Raw genomic sequence first — 16,136 nt, forward strand, 5'->3', positions numbered from 1 at the left:
TACGAAGGTAGCTAGCAATGTAACCGTAAACATACTGCGCAACAGAATTAACGGATCACTTTGTAGTAACCTCGTAATTCCCACCAACTGCGATGCTTAAGTTTGCAATTTGGCTCAAAGCTACGTACCGCCTTCCTCTGTAATGGTGCAAAAACGTAGTGCCATGTGATGTCACTCACAAGAAAACCACCTGATTTCAACGCTGTGCGTCACGATTATAACTGCATCGAGGAGGTGGGCGTGAAATGTCAGTAAGATGGCATGTGACGACCTTTCGATCATATGACACTTCCGCTGTGGCATTGAGCAGAATCGTGGTGAAATTTCATGCCAAAGTGACATCATTAACCCACGTTAGACGTCATATGAACTTCAGAGCTGTGGGCTCTTTTCCTCGCACGTCGACACCGTGCTGTTTCTGCTTGAGGCGCCGTCTAACCTGAGGGTGACATTACAGAGCGCCACGTTTCTGCACCATTACAGCGGAGGGTCGACCGCCCCTTTGACCCAACTTTCAAACTTAAGCATCGCAATGGGTGGGAATTACGAATTTTCGAAAAAAATGATTATTTATTGCTGTTGCACAGTGAATATCGCTCACTGAACAGCGCAGCAGGAAATATTAGCGGAAATCTACCCCGATTTGGTGTTTCGTATGCTGTTTGGCTTATCACACGATAAACCATGATTTCTGCTGTGAAACATTGACGAATGAAGACTCGCGCGGAAACTTTTTGAGTTATAAATAACGTAGCTTCGGACAGAGTTAGATGGACACGCCCAAACGGGTCAGGCACACGACAAAACTTGGGAACAGTTGTTTATGAGTTTCTCATTCCATTTCATTAAGCGCACCAGAACCATTCTATCATGAATTCCACATCTTTTCGTTCATTCCCTGAAAAAGAAAACTTACATTACACGGATGATAATGTCAGCAGTGGTCACTAACAGGCTTAAGGTGGTCGGAACATTTATCAGGTGGCGTGTTGCGTTCCTGCAGTAGCAGCCTTCTCGGGCCTCGTTATCAGTTCCCTGGCGACGGAAACGTACCTGGTACGTCACTAGAAGCTCATGCCTTCCATGATATGGAAATGGAAAGTGTGGACGCGTCAGTGTCGGGAGATCGCGATGCCGCGTCAGATCGCTCCAGCAAGACAGCCAGAGGACGCGGATAAATTAAGTCTGCAGGCCAGTGAATATATGACGGCTACCCACTCCCCTCCACTGCCCCTCCCCCCACTACTCCCCCTCCCCTCTCGCCTTTCCTGAGCCACTACCTCACGCTTACAGGCGTAACTTGGGCGTGACTCTATGAGCACTGCAACCATCGATCGTTTAATCACCTTATTTCATACAGTCACCTTCCCAACCTCATCTTCTACTGTCTCATTAATGAACAGAAGGAGACGTAGAAGACGTGTACCTTAATCTCTATCGTCTTAGTGTAGTATTTTGATCAACATAAGAAGTAACTGCTACTATGACAACAACGCACGAGTATATGGCCGGCAATTGGTGCTACAAGAAAACGACATTTCTATATGAATTCTGTTGTGTGAATTTGCACCGACTGTTGTCTCAGCCTCTTGTTTTCTAAGCTAAAAATTTCTCTCTCTAGCGTTTTCTCTGTGAATAATCGTAGACAGTTTATGTTGCTCTTGAGCAGTTATTTGCCAACGGCCTTGCCGCAGTGGCAGCACTGGTTCCAGTCAGGCCACCAAAGTTAAGCGCTGTCGGGCTGCGCTAGCACTTGGATGGGTGACCATCCGATCTGCCGAGCGCTGTTGGTAAGCGGGGTGCACTCAGCCCTCGTGAGCAAATGAAGGAGTTACCTGTTTGAGAAACAGCTGCTCCGGTCTCGTAAACTGACGTATGGCCGGGAGAGGGGCGTGCTGACCACATGCCCCTCCATATCCGCATCCAGTGACGCCTGTGGGCTGAGGATGACACGGAGGCCGGTCGGTACCGTTGGGCCTTCCAAGGCCTCTTAAGACGGAGTTTAGTTTTTAGTTTTGGGCAATTATTTAGTGGCACAGCCACTGACGGAAGAAATATCGCGACACCAAGAAGGACTTGATTAACATAAACTAAAGTTGGCAAGCCTGTTTCCTAATTTGGAGATGATGTCCATTCCAATTCCGCGCCAGTCGCATAACAGTAGCGCTAGCATCTCCACTATGTTGATGCAGATCAGGTTCGCTTCAAATACACCCTGTAACGGTCGTAAGCGTTAGTTACCTCTGAGAGGCGATAAAGACGCTATTCTCAATACTTCACTGAGTTTGAACAAAGTGGTGTTATAGGGCTCCGAGAAGCGAGATGTTCGTTTTTCGATATTGCAAAAAGCTTGTCAGTAATGTAGTCACTGTACATGATTGCTGGCAGCGGTGGTTACGAGAATGTAAGGCCGCATGAAGACCGAGCTCCGGACGGCCACGTGCCGTTACCGACGTGGAAGACCACCGTGTTCGTCGTATGGCTCTGGCACATCTTACTGCATCTCCAGCATGAATTTGAGCAACAGTCGGAAAAACAGCGACCGATGCATTGTTGCAAATAGGTTACTTCAGGGATACCTCCGCCAGACGCCCTGTAACGTGCATTCCACTGACTCCACACCACCACCATTTGCGACTTCAGTCAAGCAATATCTGACAAGGTGGATTTTTTTTTTATTTTTTTTTTTTTTTTTAATGAATGATGGTTCTGCCTCGGTGCCAGTGGTGGCCGATGGCCGTGTGTTCGTCAGAAGGAGGCCAGTTGAGGACCTGCAACCAAACTGCCTGCGTGCTAGACACGTTAAATCTATACCTGGAACTATGGTCTGGGGTGCGATTTCGTAAGAAGCAGGAACACTCTCGTGTTTATCCCACGGACTTTGACTGCAAAGCTGTTCGACAGTCCGATGATTCGACTTGTTGTGCTGGCATTCATGAATAGCTTTCCAGGGGGTATTTTCCAACCCGACAACGCTCGCGCGTGTATCCCTGTTGCAACACAATGTGCTCTACAGAGCGTCACCATATCGCATAGGCCTGCTCGATCACCCGATCTGTTTCCGTTCTAGCACATATGAGACATCATCGGACGACAACTCCAGCGTCATCCATAAGTAGCATTACTCGTCCCTGTACTGATCGACCAAGTGCAATAGGCATGGAATACCATCCCACAAACTCGCTTCCGACACAATGCATCCACATTTGCACGCTTACATTGAACATTCTGGCGGTTGTAGTAGTTGTTAACGTACCAGCGTTTCACATTTGTAATGATTTATGTCAGGTTTACATTAACCTGTGCTCCTGCAATGTTATTCACTTAAATATGTAACTAGACAAGTGCATTCCCGGAATTTCATTACTCCTCAGTAATCCAAGATCACTGCCTTCTTTGGTCTCGGTTGTTGAGGAAGAATGGGAGCGCATGTGCAGACACCTCACTGTCACCGGTGGATTTCAAGAGGCCAGGTGTGGACACACCCCATATCAGTGTCCGTTAATAGGTGTCGGGTGCTTTTGATTAGATAATGTAGGTTACTTAAGGATGACATTTACTGGAAGTGCAATCAGGCTAAATCAGAATGGATGAGAAAAACATGTATGAATGTAGAAAAATATATGACTGTAGGAAAAAATCGAGGTAGCGTATAGAAACGTTAAATGTAACTTTGAGGAAGTTGCATGTAAAAGTATGCAAATGAAGAATCTCTACTAACGGCAGAAGAAAGACCAGACAGTCTCGAAATCTTTACTGGAATCTGTACTACGGAGAGGAACTATTCCTTAGATTGACAAAAGAGGAGGAGGAAGTTTATTTGAAAGAAGTATGTCTTTCAGTAAAAGGAATGGTAAAAATGACGCAGATACCATTCAGCAATTGCATTTAGTAATGGAAGGAACGTTGAAGAAAAAACAATGCCTTCTAAGTATTTGTAGACCGAAAGAAAGCCTTTTCAGATGCAAGGCGTACTAGGATGTTAACAACACCTAGAACGTTGGGGTTAAAGTCCAGAGACTGACTAATCTGTAAAATCAACACAATGCAGATGGTAATAAGAAGGATAGAAAGTGAAGAAAGCGAAGTTGGAATTACGAAATGTGTAAGGTATGACTGTTGTTCAGCTTATACGATGAAGCAATAGAGAAAGCAAACGAAAAATTTTAAATCGGAATAAAAGTGCCAAAGTAGATGTTCTAAGACTAGCAAAAGATAAAGCACTACCGGCCGAATGTGAAGGCTACTTAGAATACCTGTTGAAAGGAATGGACAGCCTTCTTGAAACTATGCATGGTTGAAGGATAATTAAAGACGTGTACCTGTTCAAATGACAGCGTTGATTTAATACTGTCACATGCTACGAGGATTTTACTAGGACAGCTCCCTTATTCTCAGCAGATGTAACAAAACTTTTCGTAAGCCCCATTAGAAAAAAAAATGTAGTAGGACCAGATCAGGTGAACGAACTGGACCTTCAGTCTTCCAGGGAAAGTCTGACACAGTTTTTCCTGAACGAAATCTACAAAGTGACTGTGCGGGACCAAACCCTAGCGCGGAAACCAGTAAGCTAATTTTTCTGCGCCTATCTATCATCATTTAATCCTATGTGCTAGTGTGGTTAGGCTACCTGCAATGTTCAAAAAATGTTCAAATGTCTATGAAATCTTATGGGACTTAACTGCTAAGGTCATCAGTCCCTAAGCTTACACACTACTTAACCTAAATTGTCCTAAGGACACACACACATACACACGCCCGAGGGAGGACTCGAACCTGCGCCGGGACCAGCCGCACAGTCCATGACTGCAGCGCCCTAGACCGCTCGGCTAATTCCACGCGGCACCTGCAATGTTAGCTGCTTATATTATAACTAATGTATTTCTGCATTCTAGGCCTACAGCCGGTTTCCAAACAGTTTTTCCGGACTGTAGACTTAGTAATATAATAGGTAAAATCTGCAGCTACTGTTAGAGTGGCCGAAACATTGGTTTTTCGCATTTCATTGCCAAAATTACGTAACAGCAACCCTAGCTTGGTACGTTTGATCACATTATATTCCGAAACATAGATACCTATCTCAAGGTACATAGTTCAGAATATCAAAAACAAATTTAACAGCAAGATGGCGTCATATGGTAACTCTAATAACAGTGGTGTTCGCAGTGTTATCACTTAGCACGATGCTTTGTATCAAGTTCGTTTCTGATGATGAGACATGCACGAAACGCTTCAGTGAAATGTTTATAAAAAGTAGGTTCTTGTTATTTAGCGACCTGAAGCAGTTTTAAGTGCGTAATCGGTAAATTATATGTCTGGAAACAGGACTCCGGAATGCATATGTACCGTATCTTTTTAATGAGACAAAGTGTTTTATGCAGCGGGAAATGTCACAAAAGTGCAGAGAGAAGCGTTTTTTAGTTTGAAACCAAGCTGACCGCCACAAAGAGAGTAAATCGACGCGTTTTATACGGGCGTTAATCCGCCTCTCCGTATTACCTGCCACGGGCTCCTATGTGAGAAATGTTCATTGTATCACTTTTACAACTACATAAATTTACGCTACCTCGCCCGTTAACAGAACACGTAACAGTAAACTTAACACACGAATAGCGACATTATCTCGTCCATTAGGGCAACTTTAGATCGAGGAAAAGGACCGAGATAGAATCGAGCGTTTTTCCTCGCGCCGTTCGACCTCTACTCGTCAGGTGCTGCGAGTGTGAATTTGAATAGAAAATTGTTCTTATCTAAGTGCCGAGGCCGCCCGCGGATGTGCGTTAGCTTATCCGAGGGACGCTCGCTGCAGAACGCAAGCGGCGCTGCACTTAAGGCGAATGACGGCGCAGAAACACAAGGCGACAGGCCCGCTAGCGGCCAGCGCCCAGGGGACAGCCACCAGATAAGGACGGAGCGGCGCGGCGCGGGAAGTTGCCAGTCATGTAAGAGCGCGCCGCCGGCCAACAAACGCGTAATTAAGCCGGACGCTTTTTGGCGGCACGGCGCGCCAGCTGCTCGCCTGATTGGTCCACTTCCGCCACCGGCACCGGGCCCGCCTTTTATAACCTCCTTAATTGCGACGATGCTACCCCCTGGCTCCGCGCTAGATATGTGCGGCCGATACGCGGGACGCGATGCATTATTCATGGTTACAATTGATTCGGGTGGCTTTTATGTGTTGTTTATATAGGCGGGCAGACCAGGGCGCCCGGTCGTTACTGGCCGAGTGTGTTTCTCTGTACGCAAATGAGGAGCGCGCGCAGACGCCATTGTGATCGACCGTCGCGGACAATGCCGCGAGCTGCCTAACGAAGGCGGTCGCCACCTGCGACCGGGGGAGGGACGGCCTCCGATTTCCATGGCCGCCGGCGGGGTTCGCGAAGCTGCCAGGCGCCCACTCCCGTCCTCCAGGTGCGACGGTCGTTCGTAGAGTTTGTATCTTAGGTAAGAGAAAAAAGTAAAAATTACAACATTTTCACTGTTATACCTTAATGAAAACTTGACTAGATGAAGGGATCGGTTGGTAGGACATGTTCTGAGGCATCAATGGATCACCAATTTAGTATAGGAGGGCAGCATGCCGGCAGTTGTGGCCGACCGGTTCTAGGCGCTTCAGTCTGGAACCTCGCGACCGCTACAGTCGCAGGTTCGAATCCTGCCTTGGGCATGGATGTGTGTGCAGTCGTTAGGTTTAAGTAGTTCAAAGTTCTAGGGGACTGATGACCTCAGATGTTGAGTCCCATAGTGCTCAGAGCCATTTGAACCATATTTTGAGGGCAGCGTGGAGGATAAAAATCGTAGAGGCAGACCAAGAGATAAATACACTAAGTAGATTCAGAAGGATGTGGGTTGCAGTAGGTAGATGAAGAAGCCTGCACAGGATAGAGTAGCATGGAGAGCTGCATCAAGCCAGTCTCACGACTGAATACCACAACAACAACAACAACCTACATGGAAAAACAAAATTCAGCATCCATTAGGTCACGATTTGTACGGCCTTAGGAAAGGTAAAGGAACCAGTAAAGGCAGTCCTGGCGCTGTGTTTGGTTACGAAAGCAACAATGAAGAAAAATCGAGACTCGTTCATAGTATTTGTCGACCCGGAAAAAGCATTCGGCAGTGTAAAATGAAGCAAATTCTGAGAAAATCAGGAATAAGTATAAGGTAAGATGACTAATAAACACGGCGTCCATAGTTACAGTTTCAAAACGCTGCAGAAAGAGAACCACTGCTCATAATGGCGTCAAATCTGAACTGCATATTATTGACGCAGGGGGAAACATCATGCGAAGAAATAAAAAAAACAAAATTTTACGCTTTAAGCCGGTCGGTGTGGCCGCCATGTTCTAGGCACTTCAGTCTGGAACCGCGCGACCGCTACGGTCGCAGGCTCGAATGCCGCCTCGGGTATGGATGTGTGTAATGTCCTTGGGTTAGTTAGGTTTAAGTAGTTCTAAGTTCTAGGGGACTGATGACCTTAGGTGTTGAGTCCCATAGTGTTCAGAGCCATTTACGCTTTAAGTGTCTTAAGTAAATGGGGTCGGCTACAAATGACTTTCAACCGCAATACTATGGCTGTTGTTTGATTTGCACGTTACACCATCCGTACTGTTCAATGCTCGTGACTGCACAAGTTCGGAAATCAACAGTTGTGACAGTGTCAGTGGCCTATACCCATCCGCCACGGCAAGGTCCCTACACATGGGATGCGAAAACTCGCTTTTTAATTGCCCTGGAGCCTAAAACCGCATAAAAATGGAAAATCCACTGGTTTCTAATATGTGAGACTGGCGCAGGACATGTGCAATACACTGATAAGCCGGAACATACTGACAACTGCACACCGTAACGCTAGATGCCGCCTCGTGGCGTTGCGGTAACTTGACGTGGTGACAACAGTATGTAAGCGGAGCGGACACGGGCGGGGCAGCGAAGATGTGGTCTACAAATGGGGAAATCCATCGAGATGGCTTTGACAATGGGCAAATTATTATTATCCAGAACTTGTGAACAAGTATCTTGAAAATGGCGAAGCAGGTCGAATGTTCATATGTTAGTGTCGTGAGCATCTACGGAAAGAGGTAGAAGGACAGTGAAACTACCACTAGGAGCTAAGTCATTGTTCGTCCACGACCCTTCACAGAACGTGGGGTTCTGCTGTCTAAAGCAGACTAGATGGTGATCTGTGGCATCTCTGCCGACAGAGCACAATGCTGTTGCACACATAGATGTTTTGGACGACGCCGTTCGTCGTACATTATTGAACAAGGTACTCGGCAGCAGACCACCAGCACGTGTTGATGTGTTGACCCAACGACATCGTGAATTGCGATTGCAGTGGGCACGGTTCCATCGCGATTCGACAGTGGACGCTGATGTCTCGGCGACCAAATTCGTCTGATGTAAATCCTATGGAGCCCATCTGGGTCGCTATCGAGCGCCATCACCACGTACGATAATCAGTGGCCGGTTATTTACGTGAATTACATGACCTGTACGTATGCCACATGCCTCCACGGAACTACCAACAAACTGTCGGATTCCTGATTCGAAAAATCAATGATGTTTTTCGTTCCAAAGACGGACAAACCGGCTATTAAACGGGTGGTTATAATGAAACTTCGTGGCAGATTAAAACTGTGTGCCAGACCGAGACTCGAACTCGGGACCTTTTCCTTTCGCGGGAAAGTGCTCTACCACCCTTTCTTTCAGGAGTGCTAGTTCTGCAAGTTTCGCAGGAGAGCTTCTGTAAAGTTTGGAAGGTAGGAGACGAGATACTGGCGGAATTAAAGCTGTAAGGACGGGGCGTGAGTCGTGATTCGGTAGCTCAGTTGGTAGAGCGCTTGCCCGCGAAAGGGAAAGGTCCCGAGTCCGAGTCTCGGTCCGGCACACATATTTAATCTGCCAGGAAGTTTCATATTAGCGCACTCTCCGCTGCGGAGTGAAAATCTCATTCTGGGTGGTCCTAATGTTTTGGCTGATCAGAGTTATCTGTCCACAGGTTGAAATCTAGGAGCAGCATGTTCCACGACATACCAGAGTGTCTCGAGGTTCAAGGTCAGAATGCGTTCCGCAGTGCGTGTCTTCAGCTCACCTAAGTTCATAATTGCAGCAATAAACACAACATATTTCAGATAACCCCACAGCGAGACGCAACTACGGATTAATATCATGTGATATGGACGGCCATGCTGCAGGGAAATGACGACTGTATACCATTTCCGAAGTGCCACTGCAACAGCCGCCCCATTGGCTGTGCAATGCACAGAGGACCACCATCTTGCATAAAAATGATCCTACCCACACTCCCAAGCTCTTGAAGGGTTGGAATGACTTTGATGCGCAAAAGACTCTCATAGATTTTGCCAGTGGCGGCACAAGCAACAGGACCTGCAGGATTCACCTCCACGAAAAAATAAGGCCCTATGATAAACGGTGCCGTCAACCCGCACCACAAAATCACCACTGCGGAATTTAAAGATACTGGTTGAGGTGCCTGCTAATTTTCCGCTGCCCATAGTCTGGGACTGACAGAATGGTTCAAATGGCTCTGAGCACTATGGGATTTAAATGCTGAGGTCATCAGTCCCCTAGAACTTAGAACTACTTAAAACCTAACTAACCTAAGGACATCACACACATCCATGCCCGACGCAGGATTCGAACCTGCGACCGTAGCGGTCGCGCGGTTCCAGACTGTAGCGCCTAGAACCGCTTGGCCACTCTGGCCGGTGGACTGACATATCGTTGGAAATAGAAATGGAGTTCGTATGTCCACCGAATGTCCCACGGCCATTCATTGTTCACTTCCACGCGAGCAAAAAATTCTGGAGCGAACATTTGTCTTGTTGGCAGGGCAGCAGCAAGCGACTCCTGTAGATGGGTAATTTTGTGTGGATGCCAGTCAGGATATTTCGTAGGGTTTTATGCACTGTTCCCGCAGGCATCCCCAACTTTGGGGCAACGCCCCGTCCACTTAATGTCTACACACCACCGCTCGACCTTTCTTCCAGTGCTGTCGCCACGTCTTCGACAGCTATCGGATCAACTGCTTTCCTCTTCCTCCCGCATTGCACTTCAAAAGGTCATATGCTTTGGAATTTTTTAAACATTTTCTCTAGATCCTTAGCAGACATCGGACCAAAACCATTTTTCATGCCTTCGAGTGTCCGGATCTTCTGAAGTGCTACTGGCGCACAGTCACCATACCTGTAAAGGAGCTTTACCAGCAGCGCGCGATACTTCATGGAAACAGTCACGTCTGGCGTCTCGGACGCTAACTGAGGTACAAACTTGTGCGGTGCGTCTGTTGGTGTGTGTACGGAGAGCCTGTACTGCAATATTCCACGTTAATTTCACGGCTTGTTGTTAAGCCCAGAGGCTGCTTGTTCTTTAAATTTTGTTTATAAGTTATTAAACATTGCGCATTCATTTCGCATTGTTTTTATAGTGGCTCATTGCCTGTTCTGATCTGATGTTTATTGGTGATGGGTTCATTATTACAGAGTAATTGTTAAATGAAACCTTTTCCTCTCTGTCTTAGTAATACCTGAGTTCATATTGTGGTTTATTTAACTTCTCTTGAAACAGGACCATTGGATTCAGGTGTAATTCTAGGCAACGTTGTTATTTGAAATCTTAAGTTAAATTATTCAATTCATAACTTTAAATATGTATTATTGCTTTACTTGCATCCATTTGATTTCTCACACTTCACATGCTAAAGGTATACACAATAACAGTATAAATTACCTCTTAAAATAAATGGGTCATTAGTCGTTATGAGTGGTGAGTTGTCGCATGCCAATCTATAGGCTCGCCGAAATGGCCGAGCGGTTCTAGGCACTTCAGTCTGGAACAGCGCGACCGCTATGGTCGCAGGTTCGAATCCTGCCTCGTGCATGGATGTCTGTACGTCCTTAGGTTTAAGTAGTTCTAAGTTCTAGGGACTGATGACCTCAGACGTTAAGTCTCTTAGTGCTCAGAGCCATTTGAACCATTTTCCAGTCTATCGGCAACCCAAGGGCAAAAGTTTCGAGAGGCAGATAGGAGCGAAGAGCGTTTGGCTACTACCCTCTGAGGTAGATCAGGACAACATGGGCAGCTTCCAGTCTTCCCATATCTATTCAAAGATGACATCACGCAGAGTAAGACAAGGCACAGCCACTTACATTAATACGTCAGAAATGTAACGGTTCTGTCCAGATAACCGACTATGTGACTTTGTTGAGTACCCAACAGAGTCCCATACGTTAATGTCAGTTGCCAGCCTGTAAGGCGATGAGGAATCCTGTCAGCTGGCGTTCGTTCTCCTTGAAGGTTCCACAGATATACAAGCCCATTGTGATGATCTACTGCCTCCGTCAGTCCTGTCTAGTAAGAGTCCAAAATATCATACGAACGAAGAATATAAAAGCTACCGTCTTCGAGGGCGGACTACACAACGTGAAGATTGTTCCAGTGAATCTCACTCTGACGTTTTCGTAACATAAAGTTTCACGTGGTTGAAACTTTCAAAGCGCACAAAACGCTTCTGAGTGAAAATCTCATTCTGGAAACATCCCCCAGACTGTGGCTAAGCCATGTCTCCGCAGTATCCTTTCTTTCAGGAGTGCTAGTTCTGCAAGGTTCGCAGGAGAGCTTCTGTAAAGTTTGGAAGGTAGGAGACGAGATACTGGCAGAAGTAAACCTGTGAGTACCGGGCGTAAGTCGTGCTTCGGTAGCTCATATGGTAGAGCATTTGCCCGCGAAAGGCAAAGGTCCCGAGTTCGAGTCGCGGTCGGGCACACAGTTTTAATTTGCCAGGAAGTTTCATGTCAGAGCACACTCCGCTGCAGAGTGAAAATCTCATTCTGGTTTCATGTGGTTGTTCCATTTTAAATAGCTCCTTAAGCATACTCCAGATGTAAACGTAACTGCTTCAAATGACTGATTGGCTATCGCATCGTCATACAATACTCCACCTCCGTAGCTGACTAGTCAGCATAAAAGGATGCCATGCGGAGGGCCCGGGTTCGATTCCCGATACTGCCACGCATTTTCCATTGTGGGAAGACTGGTATGGGACGCACTGAGGTTCGCGACACCAGTTAAGGACGGGCTAGCAGCGGCCCCACGGTTTGGAAAGTCTGAAAAAGGGCGGGTAGTGTTGATGACATGCCCCGCCATACCTCCATACCGGAACCGCATGAAGCCGCAAGGCAGAGGATGACACGGCAGCCAGTAGACATCCCTGAGGCCTCCACTGTATGGACGAGCAGCTGGTTATGGTCATACTGTAAATGGTATTTCCTCCTGTTTATGCATAATAAGTTACATTTGTTTGTCAGTCCCTGCATAATGCGTCAGTACTCTGCAGACCTTCCAGCATTTCGCTACAGACATCGAGCGTTACAATCCTACTGCGGACGACAGTTTCAACGGGTGGACAATCTCATTGAGTTCCTGGCGACTCCACCAGGACATTTACATACATTGCGTGGCAAAAGAAGTTGAAATGTCATGTGATATTTCATTGATTACAATCTGGAGTCAAAATCACAAAGAATTGTCAGTATGAGCTCACTTATCAGCGTGACATTGCGTCCCCTCTGGCCCCGATGCAGGTCTTGATTCCATTGGGAGGGGTTCATTCAACCGTTCTTTACTCTTCTGTGGCAAGCTGGCTCACATTTGTTATAACTGGTCCTCGATATTCTGCATTCTGGCACTGAGGTGGGAGTTGACGTCCGAGTTGTGCCCAAACAAGTTCTGTAGGGGACAATTCTGCAAATCTTTCCGGCCGCAGGAGTATATCAACATCACGCAGTGCTTAGAGACACATGCCTTGCGTGGCTGAGCAATGTACTGTGGAAAAATGGGACCATGACACTGTCGCATGATAGATGACCCACGAGGACACGTCTGTGAAGTACTGTTGTGTCGTCAGAGTCCCGCCAATCACTTCCAACCGTGACCAGAAGTCATACCTGTCGACTTTCCACACCGCGACACCTGGAGTAACACCGCTGTGCCTCTTCAAAACAGTGGAAGGCTGGGTCCTCTCCTCAGATCGCCGCGATACACGCCGACGATGCTCACCCTGGGACGGTTCACCGTTGGATACAGTGTGACGCCGTTCATCAGCAGTGTATGCATCTCGGTCCAGCAATACTCCAAACGCAGCCGTTTGTACTGTGGTGTTAACGGAAGCCTAAGCGTGGAACATTAATTCCGTAGTCAGGCTGCTGCTCGTCTCCAATCAAAGGTGCAGGATGATAAAGAATGTCGCAGGGAGTTCGTTACTTGTTCTCGGATGGCATATGCAGGTATGGAGGGTTTTCATTGTACTTGATCCATATTATTGACATCGAATTTCAGTAGGATTTTTTACACTAAGTGATCCCCCCTTGTGATGAAATGAAATGTCGTGTGGCTAGGGCCTCCCAGCGGATAGACTAGTCGCCTCGTGCAACGCTTTTTAGTTGACGCCACTTAGCCGACTTGGGCATCGATGGAGATGAGATTATGATGATGAAGACAACACAACAGCCAGTCTCTGAGTGAAGAAAATCTCCTGCCCAGCCGGGAATCGAACCCGGGCCTTTTTTTAATGGCATTCCGTAGCACTGACTTCCCTTGTGATGGTCAGATGTGATCGTCTGGAACTCTAACGATGAGGAGGCCTGCCCTCACGTTCCCATGCAGTCCCACGTCGGCGCATTGACACATCCGAATCACTCATAAATGTGGATGTTTCTTAGTGATCACTCAATATCTAACGCTGTTTACGCCCCTTGTATACACTAGTAAGTCTAGTAACAACACTAATGCCATTTGTTGGTCATTATGCCTGTCTCAGAGTATTACAACTCTAATCATTTACATACCCGTCCATCGTGTGTACGTGTAAGAAGCTACATTGAACTGACATACCAACATGTCTTCTGTGTGGTTCACCTTTTTCAATTGGGCGGTGTATAATGTGCTCAGGAAAGAATTAACAAAATCAGAGTATGCTCATGAAACAACTCCATTTCTAGCAATCATATACGACCACTTGGTCGACGGGAGATCTGTACCTAAAGAATGCAAATTTGGATAGGTCAAACCAGAACACAAAATAGGAAATAGAAGTAATCTGGTGAATTTCAGTAGTATTTTTGAACATACAATTTTTTTTTTCAAACTTACGGAGTACCTCGATTAAAACGATCTACTGACACATCGGCAGCAAAACACAACTGTCCCTTCATTTACATTAAGTGATGACTGCCATCGGCAAGTGATCTGAGGATGATTCCATATTTCTAGATTTACAGAAAACTATTGACACCATTCCTCAGCCGGCCGGGGTGGCCGAGCGGTTCTAGGCGTTACAGTCTGGAAACGCGCGATCGCTACAGTCGCAAGTTAGAATCCTGCCTCGGCCATGGATGTGTGTGATGTCCTTAGGTTAGTTAGGTGTAAGTAGTTCTAAGTTCTAGGGGACTGATGACCTCAGAAGTTAAGTCTCATAGTGCTCAGAGCCATTTGAACCATCTGAACGATTCCTCACGAGCAGCTTCTAACCACGCTGCGTGCTTACGGAGTATCGTCTCAGTTGTGCGACTGCATTCATGATTTCCTGTCGGAAGGGTCACATTTCACAGTAATTGGCGAGAAGCAGAAGAGTAAAATAGGAATGATACACTCCTGGAAATGGAAAAAAGAACACATTGACACCGGTGTGTCAGATCCATCATACTTGCTCCGGACACTGCGAGAGGGCTGTACAAGCAATGATCACACGCACGGCACAGCGGACACACCAGGAACCGCGGTGTTGGCCGTCGAATGGCGCTAGCTGCGCAGCATTTGTGCACCGCCGTCGTCAGTGTCAGCCAGTTTGCCGTGGAGCTCCATCGCAGTCTTTAACACTGGTTGGATGCCGCGACAGCGTGGACGTGAACCGTATGTGCCGTTGACGGACTTTGAGCGAGGGCGTATAGTGGGCATGCGGGAGGCCGGGTGGACGTACCGCCGAATTGCTCAACACGTGGGGCGTGAAGTCCCAACAGTACATCGATGTTGTCGCCAGTGGTCGGCGGAAGGTGCACGTGCCTGTCCACCTGGGACCGGACCGTAGCGACGCACGGATGCACGCCAAGACCGTAGGATCCTACGCAGTGCCGTAGGGGACCGCACCGCCACTTCCCAGCAAATTAGGGACACTGTTGCTCCTGGGGTATCGGCGAGGACCGTTCGCAACCGTCTCCATAAAGCTGGGCTACGGTCCCGCACACCGTTAGGCCGTCTTCCGCTCACGCCCCAACATCGTGCAGCCCGCCTCCAGTGGTGTCGCGATAGGCGTGAATAGAGGGACGAATGGAGACGTGTCGTCTTCAGCGATGAGATTCGCTTCTGCCTTGTTGCCAATGATGGTCGTATGCGTGTTTGGCGCCGTGCAGGTGAGCGCCACAATCAGGACTGCATACGACCGAGGCACACAGGGCCAACACCCGGCATCATGGTGTGGGGAGCGATCTCCTAAACTGGCCGTACACCTCTGGTGATCGTCGAGGGGACACTGAATAGTGCACGGTACATCCAAACCGTCATCGAACCCATCGTTCTAACATACCTAGACCGGCAAGGGAACTTGATGTTCCAACAGGACAATGCACGTCCGCATGTATCCCGTGCCACCCAACGTGCTCTAGAAGGTGTAAGTCAACTACCCTGGCCAGCAAGATCTCCGGATCTGTCCCCCATTGAGCATGTTTGAGACTGGATGACGCGTCGTCTCACGCGGTCTGCACGTCCAGCACTAACGCTGGTCCAACTGAGGCGCCAGGTGGAAATGGCATGGCAAGCCGTTCCACAGGACTACATCCAGCATCTCTACGATCGTCTCCATGGGAGAATAGCAGCCTGCATTGCTGCGTAAGGTGGATATACACTGTACTAGTGCCGACATTGTGCATGATCTGTTGCCTGTGTCTATGTGCCTGTGGTTCTGTCAGTGTGATCATGTGATGTATCGGACCCCAGGAATGTGTCAATAAAGTTTCCCCTTCCTGGGACAATGAATTCACGGTGTTCTTATTTCAATTTCCAGGAGTGTATGTGGCGCTCCAAAACGAAATTTTACAGGCCCTCTGCTACTCCTAATTTAC

This window comes from Schistocerca gregaria, chromosome 4 (assembly GCF_023897955.1).
Source record: "Schistocerca gregaria isolate iqSchGreg1 chromosome 4, iqSchGreg1.2, whole genome shotgun sequence".
Classification (NCBI taxonomy): Eukaryota; Metazoa; Arthropoda; class Insecta; order Orthoptera; family Acrididae; genus Schistocerca; species Schistocerca gregaria.